The sequence below is a fragment of the Trachemys scripta genome, chromosome 13 (genome assembly GCF_013100865.1).
Source record: "Trachemys scripta elegans isolate TJP31775 chromosome 13, CAS_Tse_1.0, whole genome shotgun sequence".
In the NCBI taxonomy this organism is placed as follows: domain Eukaryota; kingdom Metazoa; phylum Chordata; order Testudines; family Emydidae; genus Trachemys; species Trachemys scripta.
This window is the reverse complement of record NC_048310.1, coordinates 36,609,207-36,627,893: the sequence shown is the minus strand read 5'-3', so window position 1 is coordinate 36,627,893 and position 18,687 is coordinate 36,609,207. Positions and strand designations below refer to the sequence as shown.

The 18,687-nt window shown below is 41.4% G+C and overlaps 1 protein-coding gene across 3 annotated transcripts in view; it reads right to left on the bottom strand.

The window, feature by feature from the left end:
• The window catches only part of NUP93 (nucleoporin 93), a 133,681-nt gene that overhangs the window by 63,792 nt on the left and 51,202 nt on the right, over positions 1–18,687 (bottom strand). Inside the window, exon 1 of one of the 3 annotated variants that reach the window (XM_034788236.1) lies at positions 4,863–5,124. The exons of the other annotated variants lie outside the window; for them this stretch is intronic. The gene's annotated coding sequence lies outside the window, so the exon portion shown is untranslated. Of the gene's footprint in view, positions 1–4,862; positions 5,125–18,687 lie in introns of those variants that run through there. 3 annotated transcript variants of the gene reach the window in all.

Here is an 18,687-nt window from a genome sequence, read left to right as displayed (position 1 = left end):
AGTGAAAGCAAACAATTAAAATTTGACATTTTGGTTAAAGGGCAACATTGTATTTATAGCACTACTCACAATACAATTATTTGAAATGGGGGATAGACCCACCCTGATAGATTGGTTCAGCATAAGAGATTGATTCATCCAAAGCAATTTGGCACAAGGTGTTTCACCATTAGCAATGGCATCCGCTCTAGACAGAAGTGAATGAACCATACACACCAGAAGTTGAGGTGGTGACTAATCTTATCAAACTGCAATCCTAGATAATTCTCCCATTTTCTAATTTACTAGTGGAATGTCTTTTTTCTGTTTTCAACAAGATTTTTAAATGCAGAGAATGAGTCTGCTCTGGGATTTTGTTCAGAACCATCAATGGAGCTATTGTATCTCTCCTGTCTTATAAATGCACCCGCGTTAGCATCCTGATAAAAAAAAATGGCAGAAACAATGAAACATTATTGCAAATCTACAAAAGTGTGTATGCACCATAGTACCTAGAATCAAAATAAAACACTGCACTTTGGCTGTTCTTAGGAACCAGCGGTTTTGCTTGAAATAAACAAAATTATCATGTATTTCTCTCTAAAGGCTTTGGGATCCAAAGTGCTATCGTCTATAAACGGCAATAAGGAAGCAATGTAATGTAACACAGAAAGATCATTTCAGATCATCTACTCTGGTAAGCTACTATTCCAGCTTCTTCCAACATCATTCCTTTAAATGGAATACTGGGGTTAAATGAAGATCAAAATGATTCAGGTGTTCTTGCCTGGTCTTAAAAAGTGCCAGTCATAACTAGCACCACAGGGTAACACTTGCCACCGAAGGCATCTCTTCCTGAAACCAAGCCGAGGAACACCCTGAATCAGGCCACCAAAACTAATTTTACTGATGACGCCATTTTATTACTACATCTGCTGCTATTTTAGTTCCGTAGTTACCACACAATTTTCCAGAAAACGAAGCTGTGCGCTCTCTCCTCTAGCATGAAACTATGCTCAAATAATCTAGTGACAAGCCCCATTTGTACTTTTTCCTTTTTAATTGCCGGTAGGGCCGTGTTCTTGCATCTAAAGGGCAGGAAAGCTCAACGCACAGTTACCCCAGAGGACCACACCTCAATTCTCTGCACTGATGGGCTGGATCACGAGCCTTGAGAGATTGTTTGAACTGAGAAACCAGTCACTGGAAATCTGTCAGCACCAAAGGACAGACTTGTAAATGTAGGGGAACAGAGGGAGCGTGCAGCCGCCATGCGGGCAGATTTCTCTCCAGGTTCCATTAAGAATCCTTAGACAAAATGGGCGTGCAAGGAACAGGAAACAAGGCACTGAGGAGATAAGCACTCGGTCTATTAACAATATGTGTGACGGTCTTACTCAGCATTATCAGTAATGTGTCGCCAGACACAAGAACTCTCTGGAACTGCAGATAGAAAACTAGTTTCTTCCGAAAATATAGTTAGAATCCGAGTGCTAACCTGCCAATTTGATTCATAAAAGACTGACCACTCTTAGATTATTACATGTCTCTCCTGGAACACTGTCAAGACAAACAGTGTATTAGACAAATAGTCCGGTAATTAACACTTAACCAATCCCCTCCATGCCATTTCCCACATTTTAATGTAATCTTTCTTTCGTTCTTAGCCCCTGCCACTCACTACCTCTGCTTTAGAGGCTGTATTCTTCTATGATGAGCTGCCTGTTTTATTTTAGCATACGAACCCTACCGCTTCTGTGCAATACATGTATGTCTGCAGCTTTTTAGAAACTGATCACATTACTGATCGGTATTTGCATACATATTCTTCCACAGTTTTAGGGATATATAAAAAAGTTACATCTTAAAATTCAACTAAATATTTTATGTAAAATCTAATGGAAATATCTGTAGTCTCTCCCCCTCTTGCCCCTTTATCTAGCTAGCTTAATGCTTTGAGTTTGACACACTTCCCATTCTCAAACCAAATCACATGCAAGGATTCTAAACATCATGCTCTCAACGTGTTACAGCAATCCACATGTACCTGTTTCCTGCACAATCCTTGTGAGTACTAGTAACCTTTCTTCTTGAATAAAAAAAGGTAGAAGTGAGAGCCTTCCACCATTTATCCATATTTTAAGGGCCCATTGCTTGAGCGCAGCAACGCCCATTGACAGAGGGACAACGCCTGGTTCAGAGAGCCCTTGAAATACTGCCAGCATTGTAAAGATGATAACCAAGTTAAAGCAGGATGCCAATACAGAATCAGAGCACAGACAGGTTTAGTTATTGCAGCACTTTCACAATGCTATTTACTGCAACATTTTTACAGTAATTTGAAACAAAACAACCCCACATGCAAAAGAAAACCTTACAAAAGTAAAATCCACTTTATTTTGCTCGTAAACCGATAAGCTGGATAAAGCTACAAAAAAAAGAGGCGAGGTTATATTTATTTCAGTTTCAAGAACTACAGGCGTTCTATAGCACAATTTATACAAAACTGTGTTTTGAAACAATCAACAGTTCTGAAGTTATGCACTCTTAAATAAGTATTTAGGAAACATTAGCAAAATCATCCAGACAAGTCACAAAATAAACAGGGGCCAGTTCGTCCATTATTCCAAAATATTTTAAATAATCAGAGATACTTGGTTAACACTAAGTAATTCCAACATGGCAGCATTTCCCTTGGAAAATACAGAAATCCTTTCTCCATAGTGGAGACAAAGCTATTTTGAGGAAGGAAATTAAAATATACCACAATATCTTTAAATACTAAATTTAAACATCTCGTAGCCTTTAAAAATGATGTTTTCATACCACATTACCGATACATTAATCATTTAAATTATTTATGAATGATTAAAGTGCTGATCATTACAATAAAAAAATACAGAAGTCAGTAAGAATATGCCTGTTATAATTATACAATTATTATTTGAATGGTTATATATTACAATACATGGTGATAAAAGCATATCTTTAATCATTTCCTACTGCAATCAAGGATACATTTTAATGAAAATGTTATTTATTTGCAAATCTACTTTACCTATGTATGGTATACGCCTGTGATTTAAACTTTTTATACTTAGACCATTACATCAATCTGGTAAGTACACACTGTAGACAAAAGGCTTCCATTTTTCTCCTGATTGTACTCCACCCTTGCTAAGGAACTCTCCTGATGTACAAGCATTATTTGTGTGTTACATTAACAAGGCACATGAGCTTTAGGACTTTAATGCAAACAATATGCCAACTCCGGCTGCTGCCACTAGATTTCAGACAGAGTTCTATTATAACAGAGCTAGTGCTAATTGTTAAAAACGGTGCCTTCGATATTTTCCATACATTAATTTACAAAGCTCAGTTGAACTCTGGCTCCCACCCACTTCAGACAAAGGAAAATAATTTGCAACACTATACCAACTGCAAGGATAATTGAACCATCTCCCACACAGGGTCAGTGGTGATGGCTTCCTCCATCTTTTCACACATGCAAACCACACATTTCATTGTCTTTTATCTAAGGAGTCAATTTCTTGCTCTACTGTTTCTGGGGTGAGACTTCCTTAAAACAGGTCATCTTGCTTAGTCATAGAACTTTTTGGTCAAGCAAGGTCAGTCCTTCAACATTTCTCTTTGCAGAAAGGTTCACACATTTCACACTTAACAATAGAAAGGGTGCAGGACATGTCATGTTATACACCTTGATATTCGGAGATGAATCTGCGAAGTGGGCTAATAATTCTCTATTGCCTTTACTTCATAAGCACAGTTATGGTCCCAACATGGCACATTTGATTAATCCACTTTTCACTGTGAAGGATGACTACAGCCTAAGCAAGGAAAAGCTATACTTTCGTTTCCCATTCTAAAGACAGGCAGACAGACAGAGTTGCTAATTAGCATGCAGTTTGAGAGTCTGTGGATTCTAGTGTAACAATCAGCTGATACTCACCTAACTAATCCAGGCCCCTAAAATATGTATACACATAATATATATAAATTTTTGTTCCCTGAGTGGTTTATATTCCAATGATTTTGGAAGTTTAGCCCTGTTCTCACACACCTTATTACCTGAAGGGGAGGGGTGAATCTAAAATGGAGAGAATCTATGTTAGTTTCTTTATGTTCTTAGTTAAATAACTAGCAAAAAGACAATATTGCCAAGTATATTACTTGGCTACTGAAAATGGGGAATATTTTGCATTCGAGCCTCTTTAAATTATTGTAATTTCTATGCCAGATTTGAAACCCTTCCCCAAAACAAGGTTTAATGTGTCTTCTAAATAAATCACTAGTGCATTTGTAGAAACAGAGGCGACTTAGCAAGTTTTCCATAACTGATGTGTATATATGTATTTTTCTACCACAGTGATAACTTAGAAAGCCATATTATAAACAGTGTCTCTTTTTTTTTTTAAATACTTCGGCAAATGTTTTATATTGTAGGTAAGAAAGACAGGAATAAAACACACGCAAGAAGTTATACTACTATGTTTCTGATTAAATTCAAACAAAAGCTACGTCAAAGAGAATCTTTAAAAAGGCGACAATCAAGATCCAAAAGCCGACACCACATTGCCCCACCCTAGAGCTGTTCTAAAGGATACTATAAGACGAGAAAGGCATAGATCTTAAGGTTTCTCTTTGATTAGAAGGTTATTCCTCTGAAATGATCCACCTGTTCACAATTCCTCACCTACAAAATTTAAACAAACTATGCCAGTATCCACAAGAAAAATTATGATACGAAACCTTAAAAAACAACTGTCAGCCTATTTAACAGTAAGCTTTTACCTTAATTTTTATATATAATTTTAAATATAGACAATCCTACCTGTAGATCACAGAACCGAGGAGTTACAAACCTGTTAACACTGGCTGTGGCTGCAATACTTCAAATGCCTAAAATTTGGGCTTATACAGCTGTCTCTTTCTGTATTAATGCTCAAGTTTTTTCATCTTTAAAAAAAACGAAAACAAACAAAAAAAACCCTGCAAGTCCTGAAATGGCTGAGACAGTGAAGAGTCCAGCAAGACAATGAGAAAGCAGCTGCCTCCACCGCTGTACACCACTGCCCATAAAGCATCTATATAATTTTTCAGTGGTGCTTTATTTAAAATTCTAAGGAAAGCATCAGTCTGAAACCAGTAACTGATGGGAGTAGCAGTTTATAGGTTACAGAAGGATATTTTATTGTTAATGGACTGTACCATGTAAGATTTAAGAAGGGGGAGGGACAATATCCAGGCAAGGGGAAAGATTCTAGTGTTTTTTTTTTTCCCCCAAGCCACTGCAATGACTCTGATGTGAATTTTTGATGACTTCCAACATCTTGCATGGTTAATAATCGTTTCAGCTGTCATGTTTAGTTAATGTGGAAAATGCATTTGCTGCATTGTGATGCAGTGCTGTGGCCACAGATTGTAACACCAGTTGTGAAGCTATTCCCTGAACTGAGCAGTATGAATTTGCACATACCATGAGGCTGAAAAAAGTGGTAGTTAGATTTTATACAGAGAGCTTCTGCCATTTTAGACTTGCAGAATATGCTGAAACAACATATTTTGTTCATTTAATTTAACAGTGTACTAACTGGTGTCATTTTTTTTATTAAAAAGAGTCTTGAGTCTATTGTTTTTATATATTTGGGTTATTTGGTGGTTAAAGATTTAGATACTATTTAAATTAACCTTTGGACTTAATTGTAGCTTTGAGCAGAGGTTATTGCATTGCAGGCATATACAGCCCAACAAAACGGTCAGCGACATGAAAATGCAGACCCTCTATTAACATACGTTTAGCTTAACTACCATTTTTCCACATGATATTTAAACAATATATAATATTGTTATGATGAATCTGAAGGATAAAACATGCTGCTTACAGAAGGTGATTTTTTAAAGTATTACTTTTGCACATACACCGTAAGCATCCAATTAAAAGTAAAAGGTTATGTAAAATATCAATGTGTCTTTCATTGTCACCAATAGAAATTCAATGCTGCAAGCAATCATGCAATTACAGGAAGGGATGTAAAACAGCAGAGATGAAACCATGTTAAGAGCCAGTCACCCGATGATTAAAGTCAGGCCAGTATATTCCAGCAGTCAGGTGATGGTGCCATCATTACAGTGCAGAAAGCCAGAGAAAAATCGAGAAACGAACCACCCCCATCTTAAAGAAAAAAAATTAGAAGCACCAAAGAACTAAGGAATGTATTTGTTGATCTCCAAAACACACCACCATGATGAAGTGCTTTACAATTTGTGAGCGTACCGTTATCAGACGGCTAAATGCACACACTCAAACTGCACATTTAACACATACAACCTGTAATGATTCAGCTCCCTCCATCATTAACAATTTATGGGTGCACAGAACTCTTTGAATTTTAAAGCTTTTCAGCATAACCCTGCTCTAATCACACTCCCCCATGCAGAAATTTTGCCAATCAAATGCAAACTTAATATTTGCTCACAAAAAATCCGAGCATCTCGGGCATCTGAGCTTTATTTTTTTTTTTGAAGTATGAAGAACTAACAAAGCACCATTTTAATGCACGTTAACACCAAGTTCATACGCAGCACCGACATCAACATCAAATCAATTCACTATTTCCATTGTTTTATTAATTAAAAACAACCCTCGTCGAGCAACAGAGTGTTAGCAAAAAAGCAGCACCAGAGATGTACAGTTTATTTCTAGGCAGCGAAGAAAACTGGATCTCTGAATTAACACTGCACTACCTGTTTTGGTGGCTCTGTCACTTAATAGCCGCTATATTTGCAGAATGTGCTTTGTGACTCAGACTTATCAATTTGAGAGGCAACAGTGGGCACCTCTAAGGCCAACTCAGAGGCTTCACAGTACAGGGAACTTCACAAGTGGCTGAGTTGTCTCTTCCAGGCACTGTATTTGTGCTTTGAAATGAGCAAACTTGAGCTTTCTCTCAAATTACTGCGACAAGGGAGGAGTAAGCCAGGGGGAGTTTTTCCTTTAGCAATGCAAAAAGTAAACCCTCCTCGTTTCTGATCAAATAACTACTGTACCGAGAAGCTGGAGCCTTAAACCAGAAGTTGCATGGATGAAAACAGGGTTCAACACACTGATGTTCTTAAAGGGAAATCCCCCAGTCAGTACCATTTAAGGAAAAGCTACTGACAAACTGCCCCCGAGGTTGGGCAGAATCCATTTTGGGAGAGGAAGGGAAAGGAGAAGGAAACTTTTAAAATATTTTCATAGATATAATCTAGTTCATTTATTTCTCCTCTTTATTCCAAGTGACTCAGTAACTGAGGGACTCTTGCTAGTTCTGCACACTTCAGCAGCTCATCCTTTTTCAGGAGTAGGAAAGAAATGTAGTCTAGAGTACTGCAGCTCCCGACCCAGATATATAGTATTTTTGAAAGGCTTGCCACCTGCCTAGCCTACTCTTCACAATGAGATGGTATAGTACCACATGTGTTGGGCACACGGATTGCTTTCACTGTCTAGCCACATGCCTGAAGGAAGAAAAGGTATTATTTAGATTGGAAGCTCTTTGGGGTAGGGGCTGCCTATTATTATGCATCTGTGCAGCGTCTAACACAACAGAGCCATGATCCTGGCTGCAGAGGTTTTCTGTTACTTCTTGGCCACGTAAATGCTGCAGAACTATGCCTTACATCTAAGCTTTTATTTTAAAAATGTTTCATTTCTAGCTCTTATGGTTGCAAAGAAAGCCTGCCTAATGAGGTGTACATTTTTGACAGTGTGGGTACTTGAGCACTGCAACAGTTTACCAAGGATCATGGTGGATTCTCCATTTTTAAATAAGGACTGGGTGTTTTTCCTCAACGACCTGCTCTAGGAATTATTTGGAGGAAATTCTCTGGCCTGTGCAATACAGGAGATCAGACTTGATGGTCACAGTGGTCCCTTCTGGCCTTGGAATCTAGGACTGTAATGTAATGCAATGTAACTCAATGCAGTGTTGCTTTCCCAAGTTTGCAGATATCTGAAAGCAATAGCTCTGAGGGATATGAACTTCATCCCAAAGAAGTGGTAAAATCTGAAGCCTGGTGATCACTTCACTTGTGATCACTTTAGTAGAAACATTCAGTCAGCGTGCCTCTCAATCCTTACTGGACATAGGGGCAGCTACTGTAGGGGCAGGTAGGAAATGACTGTCAAAGGTTGTGGGGCCAGTGGCAAGGGGAGTTATGCAAATCCTAGGATAATGCACCATGTCCCGAACAGAGAGAGAAGCAGAAATAGTACAGAAAAGGGTTATGAACAATTTTAATGATCTAGTCTAAGAATTTGTGAAGTGCACATCACAGTCATTTGGACAATCGGTGTCCACAACTATATTCCAATAGGACAATTAAATGTTAACCTGCCTATCAGAGAGATGGAGTGAGGGAAGAGGTGTGTGTCTAAGGAATTCAACTGACTTCACCCTGTGAGGCAGGAAATCCCATGCAGGTCAAGCAGACTTTTAAATTATGGACATTATATGAACAGCCCACTCTTTGGGTACGTCTATACTTACCGGCTGGTTCGGCAGCAAGCAATCGCTCTTCTGGGATCGATTTATCACGTCTTGTCTAGATGTGATAAATCGATCCCGGAAGTGCTCGCCGTCAACGCTGGTAATCCTGCTCCGTGAGAGGAGTAGGCGGAGTCGACGGGGGAGCCTGTCTACCGCGTGTGGACCCACGGCAAGTACCTTTAAGTTCGAACTAAGGTATGTCGACTTCTGCTACATTATTCACGTAGCTGAAGTTGCGTATCTTAGTTCGAACTGGGGGTTTAGTGTAGACCAGGCCTTTGTGTTACTTTCACTTCCCATCTTCTTTTCTCTTGTGTGCGTGCGTTCTCTCTTCATCAGACCCAACAAAAGACTTCCTACCTCTCAAACACACAGCTACATCTCTGTGGACAAAAGGATAGTTTCTTTCAATACAAACAGAAAAACAGAAGCCGTTGCCACTTCCTGCCTTAAATTCAAGTAACTCCCTTAAAGCAACCTACAATACAATCACTGGGGCTTCATAGTAATCTGCGCTTCATAGCTTTCACTTGAGAGAGTCTTGTGTGGGGAAATGAGCATGAAAAGCTCTCCTGGATCTTTTCTTATATTAGCTCACGTTTGAGCGTCTACATCTACTGTGTCTGCTATTATCAATGAGCATTAGCCAGCGACAATCATGGGCATTGTTGGCAGTCCGTTAAAACAGTGGTAGGTAGCTTCCTTCCTGAAAATCTTTTTCACGGCTAATCCAATGCTAATCCAACTTCACTGTCGCGCTGGTTTTGGTTAAGGAATTCTCTCTCTTCCTCCCTCTGCCAGGCTGGTGGAGACTGATTATCTAGTATTAGTGACGTTCTAGGTCTCTTTAGAAAGAGGGCAGCAGTACCCACCCAATGGACTGCCCACGTTAGCAGATCTGCAGAGAAACACTTGTCATCCTCTTGGTGTGCGGGGATTAATAAGAGGGGCTGTGAGTGCAGGAGCCACATTGAGCAGATTAGAATAAAAGGGCACCTAGGAGAAAGGAATGTCAACACCACGTTAATACCCTGTTTTGCATCCTACACATACGTTCACATGAGAACGGTGCAGAACTAAATTTGAACTACGATAAATGTGTATTACTGTTGAACCTCATTCACTGGAGGGAAGCGAGGGCTTGGCGGTGCTTGATAAAGTTTTTGGACTAATGCAGACAGAAAGTGGCTTGCCTAAGGCCATAGAAAGAGTCAGTGCCAGAGCTAAGATTGCAGCTCAATTTACTGGTTCCCAGACCAATGCGTGAGCCCCTACACCTCTCCCATGAAAAACAGCAAACCCAAGAATCAAACTGCCGTCTGATAAGGTGGCACAAAGGAGTTCTGCATTTAGGTACAAACTCTTTCCTGAAGTCTGTTCCAGACAAGTGTCCAGGGGATAGTGCACATGGCATTAGGAGACCCCCCCACACACCTCCCAACAGCAATCAGTATGTGCTGCTTTTATGATTAGGCAGATGGGGTAAGAATTCTCCTTTGAGTCTGCAGATAGTGACAGCCCCAAGAGGCAGACAGGAGGGGGGAAACCTCCCCTTTCTAGACTAGTAAAAAGGATTAGTACTAACACTAGCCGTGCTGTTCCTGCCATCCATGCCCCACATGCCAATTAGCGGTACAGTTTGTCAGACTGAAGAGAGAACTTGCACCCAGGTCAGCAATTTGACAAAGTATTGCTGAACTACTGCACGTCCATATTTATACAAAAGACGAGAGCAGGAACTGGTTTTAATTAGAGCCTTTTTAACAAAGAACCGAGGATATTACCCATGCTCTCAGCATCCACTGACAATGCAGTCGTAATCGTTTAAACAAAGAGTAACAAGTGTCCATTTACCCAAAGTGATTGTTAAATGTCTACTAGGATATTATTATCAACACTATAATGTGGCATGCATATTCAAACCACTTTCCATCCCCAGCATTAAAGAGAATAATCACCTTAAAAAACAATTAACCCTAAGCCAAACAGCTAGTTTGCTGCAGAATTCTAGGCATGTTTAAAACATGCCTATGCTCATTTAAAAAGAAAGAAGTCCAGTGTTTGGACCATTAAACGCTGTCTGGAAATCCCTCCCTCATGCAGCGCTAGTGCATGGTGTGAGTCTATAATTATGCAGAGGAACATTTTAATTTTTAATTCAGAACACTACCCCCCCCCCCCTTTTTTTTTTTTAAACATACAAGCCCTGAACATCAATCCCGCTTGCAGAGGACTGCAGGTGTTGACATGACCAAACTGGAATCTCTCTCCTAGCAGTGCACTCTCACTGGGAGGTTCACTTTGGAAATCCAAAGAAGTCCATGCTCAAAGAGCTCTTTTATAAAATTGTCACCTCAGCATCATCGTATGCAAAGTCCTCCTAACCCAGAGATACAATTATAATGTTCAAATACAGCTGGGTGGCCACACACACTTTCCCTAATTTCAGTATTTTTTATTTTAGCCACTACAACGGTTAATAGAATTCCATGAGAAGTTATAATCCAGCACCCTTCACTGCTGTACATTCAAACGAGCACAGAACCAACGCAGTTAACCAAGTATCTTCTAGAGACCCAAATCAAGTTAATGACGGTCAAAAAACAAGTCCATCTTTCAACTTTAGCTCCTAGTGATGGCTCTCTGATGTCCCTAATCCACTAAGGGACCTGATTTAAGAGCACCCTTTGACACAGTCCAACAATGAATTATTAACTTCAGTGGAAGTAGCAAAGCATCAGCTACCAGCAATCATGATCTTTCTACTATGATTAGCCAGAATGTAATTATTAATACCCGTTTCTGTCACCTCACACACAGTCCCTGAATTTTCATAGCACAGGGCCCAAAACGCAAACACACACACACACACACACACACACACACACACACACACACAGATAAAGGTTATGCTTCTACCAGCTTCTTCTGCATGATCAGTACCAGCTGAAGATTGAAAATGAAGAACATAGGGCTTGATTCACCACAGATGCACATTTTACAGGCAGGTATGAAGACGACATCTCCAATTTGAAGAGTTTATAATCGAAATGGAAGGCGATGAGCTGCAATAAAAAGCAGTGTGACTGAATGGTGGAGTTTAGCATGTTTCATTAGTTCCCAGATTTGTTTGGAGTTTTTAATTTTTGAGGTGGGGAGAGAGAATCCATTGTATAGTTTACCACTTTATAGCTGAGACGACCAAGGTTTGCGAGCCTTTTGGAAAAAATATTTCTTCTGAAGGGGACTCAAATAAAAATAATAATTTACTGTCATTAGCATTAAAGAAACGTGCGTTTGATCCATCTGCATGTACTAGGATTGAAATCCTGACATCAGAAAGAAGGTGCTTAAGCCGCTCATGGGGTTCAGGCACTTCAAAACACACACACTAGCCTTGTATCAGAGTAGCAGCCGTGTTAGTCTGTATTCGCAAAAAGAACAGGAGTACTTGTGGCACTTTAGAGACTAACAAATTTATTAGAGCATAAGCTTTCGTGGACTACAGCCCACTTCTGCATCTATATGCACTATATGCATCCGAAGAAGTGGGCTGTAGTCCACGAAAGCTTNATCTGCAGGAATTCCCTGCTTAGTTGTTACAGGTATTTGGTATGTATGGTTACCGTCTCTAACTCTCCCTGTGGAGAAGATGTGAGAACAAACCGTACATGATTGTCATGGCGGTTGAATGCACTACTGGAGGGTGCTGCGGTAATGACTGCAGCGTAAGAACCTATATAGATAAGAATTGACTTAAATTAAACCCACCTGCACACCAGCATGGATTTCAAGTAAGCTTTCACATGTAAAATTCAGGTTGGCTCTACAAGGCTAGTGTAAAAAGAACAGGAGTACTTGTGGCACCTTAGAGACTAACAAATTTATTAGAGCATAAGCTTTCGTGGACTACAGCCCACTTCTTCAGATGCAGAAGTGGGCTGTAGTCCACGAAAGCTTATGCTCTAATAAATTTGTTAGTCTCTAAGGTGCCACAAGTACTCCTGTTCTTTTTACACTAGCCTTGTAGAGCCAACCTGAATTTTACATGTGAAAGCTTACTTGAAATCCATGCTGGTGTGCAGGTGGGTTTAATTTAAGTCAATTCTTATCTATATAGGTTCTTACGCTGCAGTCATTACCGCAGCACCCTCCAGTAGTGCATTCAACCGCCATGACAATCATGTACGGTTTGTTCTCACATCTTCTCCACAGGGAGAGTTAGAGACGGTAACCATACATACCAAATACCTGTAACAACTAAGCAGGGAATTCCTGCAGATTTTGGCGGAGACACCTGATTCCTCCTCACACACCACAACGTTGCAATTTCTGATGAGAGAACATCATGAAATTGCTAGCAACACAGTCTGAAAACAACCTATCACTTCTCCTTCAAACACCATTTTTATGCGGGTGTTGTCCCAGAATCAGAAGACCAACATTAAAAAAAAAAAAAAAAAAAAAAATCTGATTGCCACTACAAATTAATTTAGAAATACTAAACAGTGTGGAGGAGATCTTCCTTTCCTCTCCTAGGCCCAGTCCAGTACTGTCTCCTTTGAGTAGGGATAGGATGTCACCTTTCAGAGGGGAAGTAAACATATTTGTCTCTTGGGTTTGAATAGAAAGAAACAACAAAAAAAGGGGACTCAAATAAAGGGGACTCAGGCATGGTGCAGGGTGGCAAAGCTGCACGTCTTATAAGACCAGCGGCTCTGCTGGTGCAGGCACTCTTCTAGAAGCAACAAATGCCAAGGGAAAGGTCGAACCCCAGAAGACACACACCCCCCCAAGCACACAGGTAAGGAAGCAAATATGGAAAATTTGTTATTTCATCCCCCTCACTCACCCTTTGATAAGAGAAGCTCACAGAAAACTGAGCCACAAGCTGTCAGTTTAAAAGAGGAGCAAGAACTCGTTCCAGGCAAATGAGGAGAGTACACAGAGGCTTTCATTTTAGGCAATGTGCATAGCCATACGAAACAGGGATTAGTCTTTCACAAAGAGACAACCTTGTCAAGTGCACAGATAAAGACAAAAACAAGCTCTCTCAAGAAGGAACATGGGCTGCCTCAGAGGAATAGAAAAAGGATAGTATCAGGGGGTAGCCGTGTTAGTCTGTTTCTACAAAAACAACAAGGAGTCTGGTGGCACCCTAAATACTAACAGATTTATTTGGGCATAAGCTTTCGTGGGTAAAAACCTCAAGAAGAAGTGAGGTTTTTACCCACGAAAGCTTATGCCCAAATAAATCTGTTAGTCTTTAGGATGCCACCAGACTCCTTGTTTTTGTAGAAAAAGGATAGAGCATCTTTCAATTGGAAGTCACCAGCTCAAACACAAACTAGATCAGTAGTGACCAAAAGTATTAATATCTAAAGGCCCGTCAGTGGTTTCTGCAAAAAGCGTTACTGATCTTGCTTCAGCTCCTGGTGAACAAGTGTCTATGCTAAAACCACCAGAGAAATTGACACTAACTGGCATTTCTGTTGGCTCCAAGAAGAAGGACCAAGGACTGAATGGGCATGATGAGTGGTCAGGATTGGGGAGCAATGGCAGAGAGGGAAAGGCTGCATAGCTCCATTTGCGCGGTACTTGGTCTGTGGATAAATTGAGGACTTCATTCTTCACGGCTGTCAAGCCAGTATCTTCATCAATTGCAACTATTGCCACAAAGAGCAAGGCATACACAATGGCTTATTGCTTAATGTCTATAACAACCAGAGTGTTACACTACCAAAGTGTTGCACTTAGAAAGAGATCCATTTAACATCTACAAGGGGGTAGCATAAAGATCCAATCACAACTGCACTGCTCACATCTCAATATATTTTCAGGCAAAACTGACTTATTTTGATAATCCATTAACTTTATATAATTTACATGTCATGCAAAATAACCCCCCTAAATATAATTTATTTCCCCCCCAAAGACTAGAAGAGACTCCAGCTACCATTCAGGGCCTTGCTACACTGCAGGCTCAGAGCACAGTGCAAATGGGGAGTATGTTGCAACAAGTCCATCAAAAAGGAATCCAACAGAAAGGATCTTATACAAATATCCCTTTACTGATTAAAGTTATGTTTAAGGCCCAGATAGATCAACTAATGGCAGGTAACCTAATAAGGATATTGGCCAGCCACTGGCCCTCTACCCGAGCCACCCAGACTTCTTAAATCCTGACCACACATCTACAATTTGAACATCTGGATCTTATCTTGAATAGTGAAGTATATCAGGCTTGGAAAGTAAAAACTACTATTTCATCATATAATGTTTATTACTCAGAGATACATCTAATATTGTAGTCAATTTAGCTTCAGTCATGAACTTGAATCTACCTTACATGTATTCCATTGAACTGGTAGCCGTGCAGCAACATGTTGTATAATTCAGAGAGACTTCCCTGAAATATATTCCTTTCTAAATCATCATTTGATCAATAACAGAGGCCTGTGGATATTTTTGCATTGGGTCTGGGTCAATCAACATCTTTTCTGGAAGAATACATTTCTTTTGGACCACTACATAGACGAAGCTTCAGTAATATGGCCATTACAAAGTCCACTGCCACCTCTTCATGAAAAATACATCAGTAGCCAGTCGAGACATAATGCAATAACTAACTAGACATTGATTTGGGACCAGTTCCCTGTTGGCAATATTAATTTTTGTCCATGTTCACTTGGGGCATGGGTGAGCTGTAGCGAAGGGAAATATTTTATTTCTTTTTAAAATATCTTTAATATTATTTGCTGCAACCAGGATCCTCCAGCTACTGAAGTAGTCTAACACTCCCCAAATAACTGTCACCCTGCATCCTTCATTATCAGCAAAGACCTTTCTTGCAAGTCCATGGATTCTTTCAACAGATCCTCTTTGCTATCTAATTTGAGAGCCTTAGGTATTAAGCGTTCGAGGAATGCAATCAAATCCTGTCACTTCCAGGCCTTACGGGACACCTATTAATTTACCCTCCTGTAGAGAGACAGTTTATCATCTCTTGCAATTGCAAGAATCTAAAAAAGTGGAACAGGTCAACTTAAATTGGCATTGGCATTGCAATTATTTAAAGTCTATTAATAGTAGTTGCCACTCTATAAATTAAAATGTTATATGGTAATGCCCTCTCTCTTTTCTAGCTTCTAAAACTAAGCTCTGATTAAAGTCAGGTATACAGGGACTATGGCTAAGGCTACGATTTTGTCACAGAAGTCACAGATTTTGTGACTTCCAAAGACCTCCATGACTTCTGCCCGTGGCGGCTGGGAGTTGCAGGGTCCCACCGCCTCCCGTGGGGGCAGGGAGCTGTGGGGTACGCCTGCCACCTGAGGTGGCATGGCCCCCGAGCTCCAAGCCACCACAGGTGGCAGAAGGACCCCTGCACCTCCCCGGCCCCCGCTGGGGGCAGGGAGACCCCCGCAGCTCCGAGCCACGGGTGGAGTAAAACCCTGGAGCTCCAAGCCAGCCCCCGCAGCTGCCCAGTGGCTTCTCATTTTGTCAGATATTTTTAGTAAAAGTCAGGAACAGGTCACAGGCTTCCATGATTTTTTCTTTATTGCCTGTGACTTGTCGGTGACTATTACTAAAAATATCTGACACAAAAACTTAGCCTTAACTATGGCCATAGCAGAGTCAATGGAAAGAGTGTGACAGAGTACTTAAAAATTATGTACCCTATGTCATACTAATAAAGATGGACTTAATATCTGAAGAACAACTTGATAGAGTCTCTCCTTTCCATTAAATGTGGAAATGACAAGAGGATTCATCGTCTCCAAATTGTTTCATAATTGCTGTCTTTCTCTACCCCTTACATACCAGGAAGCCAATGGAAAGAGGTCTACAATCAAACCCTAATAACAGGAGCCTGGAGAAGCTAGGCATCAAACAACAAAAGGAAGAGAACATTTAAACAGTAGATGGCCTGTTTTTCTTAGATATCCTTATATTCCTTGGCAGGAAAGTTGGCCAACATGAAAGGCTACGTTTGCACAGGACAATCAGAGGGGCTGACCATTTAAAAATAAAAATACTACATCTTCATGGCTAGAGAGATAGGGAAGGAGGAAAGAGGGCATAAGGATTTGCAATACAAATTTCTCCCAGAGCGTCCTTAGTATTAGGAAAAGTCAATTTCAACATAGATGTTGTCAGCAGAAGTTTCAGTTGACAGCATTGCTGGCTCAAATTGACTTTCGCTTTAAAGTTGGAACGATTACTATTAGGTCCCACTGGGAGAAAATCATAAGCTTTTTGGCAAGCATAAGCGGCTCATCTCCTTTTTAAAAGGTACGGTCTAACAGGTGATAACTTTACCTTCTAAACCCCTATAATTGAATGGAAAGCTGAAATGGCAGGAAATGGACTGCAGTAAGTCTTGGCTAGAAGTCTGAGTGAAAAAGATTCAATAAAACACAGGATAGTTGCCGGAGGGAAAATTCTTGGTTCCTGATCTTTCAGCACACAGAAAGCCCCACACTGTTATCCCACACTTGGTACGGTACAAAGCTGTGATCTGAGCTGCTGAAGGTTCACCTGCAATCTCCTTTAACTTCCTGTATTTGCTTCTAATCCTAACATATGAACTATAGCAGAGGTGGGCAAACTACGGCCCACGGGACCATCCTGCCCGGCCCCCAAGCCCCCGGCCCCTCCCCTGCTGTCCCCCCTCCCCCACAGCTTCAGCTTGCTCGCTCCGCTGCTGATGCAATGCTCTGGGCAGCAGGGCTGCGAGCTCCTGGGGCAGCCTGACCCGGTCTCTGAGCTGTGTGGTGGCAGTGTGGCCCAGCTCCAGCCGGGCAGCGCAGCTGTAGCGCCGCCAGCCACCGGTGCTCCAGGCAGCGCAGTAAGGGGACAGGGAGCGGGGGGGGTTGGATAGAGGAGTTTGGGGTGGTGGATAGGGGTTGGGGCAGTCAGAGGGCAGGGAACAGGGGGGTTGAATGGGGGCAGGGATCCCGGGGAGGCAGTCAGGAAGGAGGGGGGGGTTGGATGGGGCAGCAGGGGGCAGTGGTTCCGGGGGCCGTCAGGGGACAAGGAGACGCGGTGTTGGATGGGGCAGGGGACCGGGGGGTGGGGTGGGGGGGGGCCGTCAGGAATGAGAGGAGGGGTTGGATGGGGCAGCGGGGGACAGTCAGGGGCGGGAGCCTGGGAGTGGTCAGAGGACAGGGAGCGGGGGGGTGTCGATGGGGCAGGGGTCCTGGGGGGGAGGGAGGGCGCATATAGGAGGCGGGGGTCGGGCCCAACCCCCTCCCCTAACTGGCTCTCCATACAATTTCCGAAACCCGATGCGGCCCTCAGGCCAAAAAGTTTGCCCGCCCCTGAACTATAGGCTCAAGCCTGCCGCCCTTGTGGATATGAATAATCATTAGGGATGAAACTACCCATTTGAGTAAGGATTGCAAGATCAGGTCCTAGGTTACATATATTTCTAAAGAGCTTGAAATTCTTGTTTCTGTAACCCAGAAGACTGTCTAAGCAGCCTGACTCCTTGAGCTTCTGAATGGACCATGCAGAACAAGAAATACTCTTAAGCCGCTTAATACAATACGTAGGGATCAGACCCCCAAGAGACTGAGCAAGGAATCGGTGGTTTTAAATTCCAGGTGAGAAAGGAGCGCTGTACATTGCAGCTGAGATGAGTTATGAGAAGAAGATAGACATCTGTTTTTGTGTGCAAGTCTATTAACCTTTAATTCAAACGGATCTTTTAAAACTATGAACAAAAAGGAAAGACCAATATAAAAAAGAGTTTTCTATAAAAGAGAAAAATAATGGCAAAGTAATTATTATTTATTATTTGTACTATCGTGCGTAAGAGCCGCAGTCACGAACCAGGACCCCGCAGTGCTAGACACTGTACAAAAAGACAGTCCCTGCCCCAAAGCATGTAATCTAAGTATCAGACACTAGATCTAGACAGACTGAGGGAGGAGTACAAGCAAACAATGAGACAACATTCCTACACTTCCCCCAATGTCTTCAATATGCACGAGCTTTTTGATAGAGTCCAATTTGAATGGTTTCATGCTTTCTACCACTTGATAACTAGTTTTCAGGGACCAACATGAAGCTCTTATTTTAGAGATTCTTTCCAGTATGCAGAAGTTAAATACTAAAACATGGAAACTCAAGGCATGTCCACTTTTTAAAA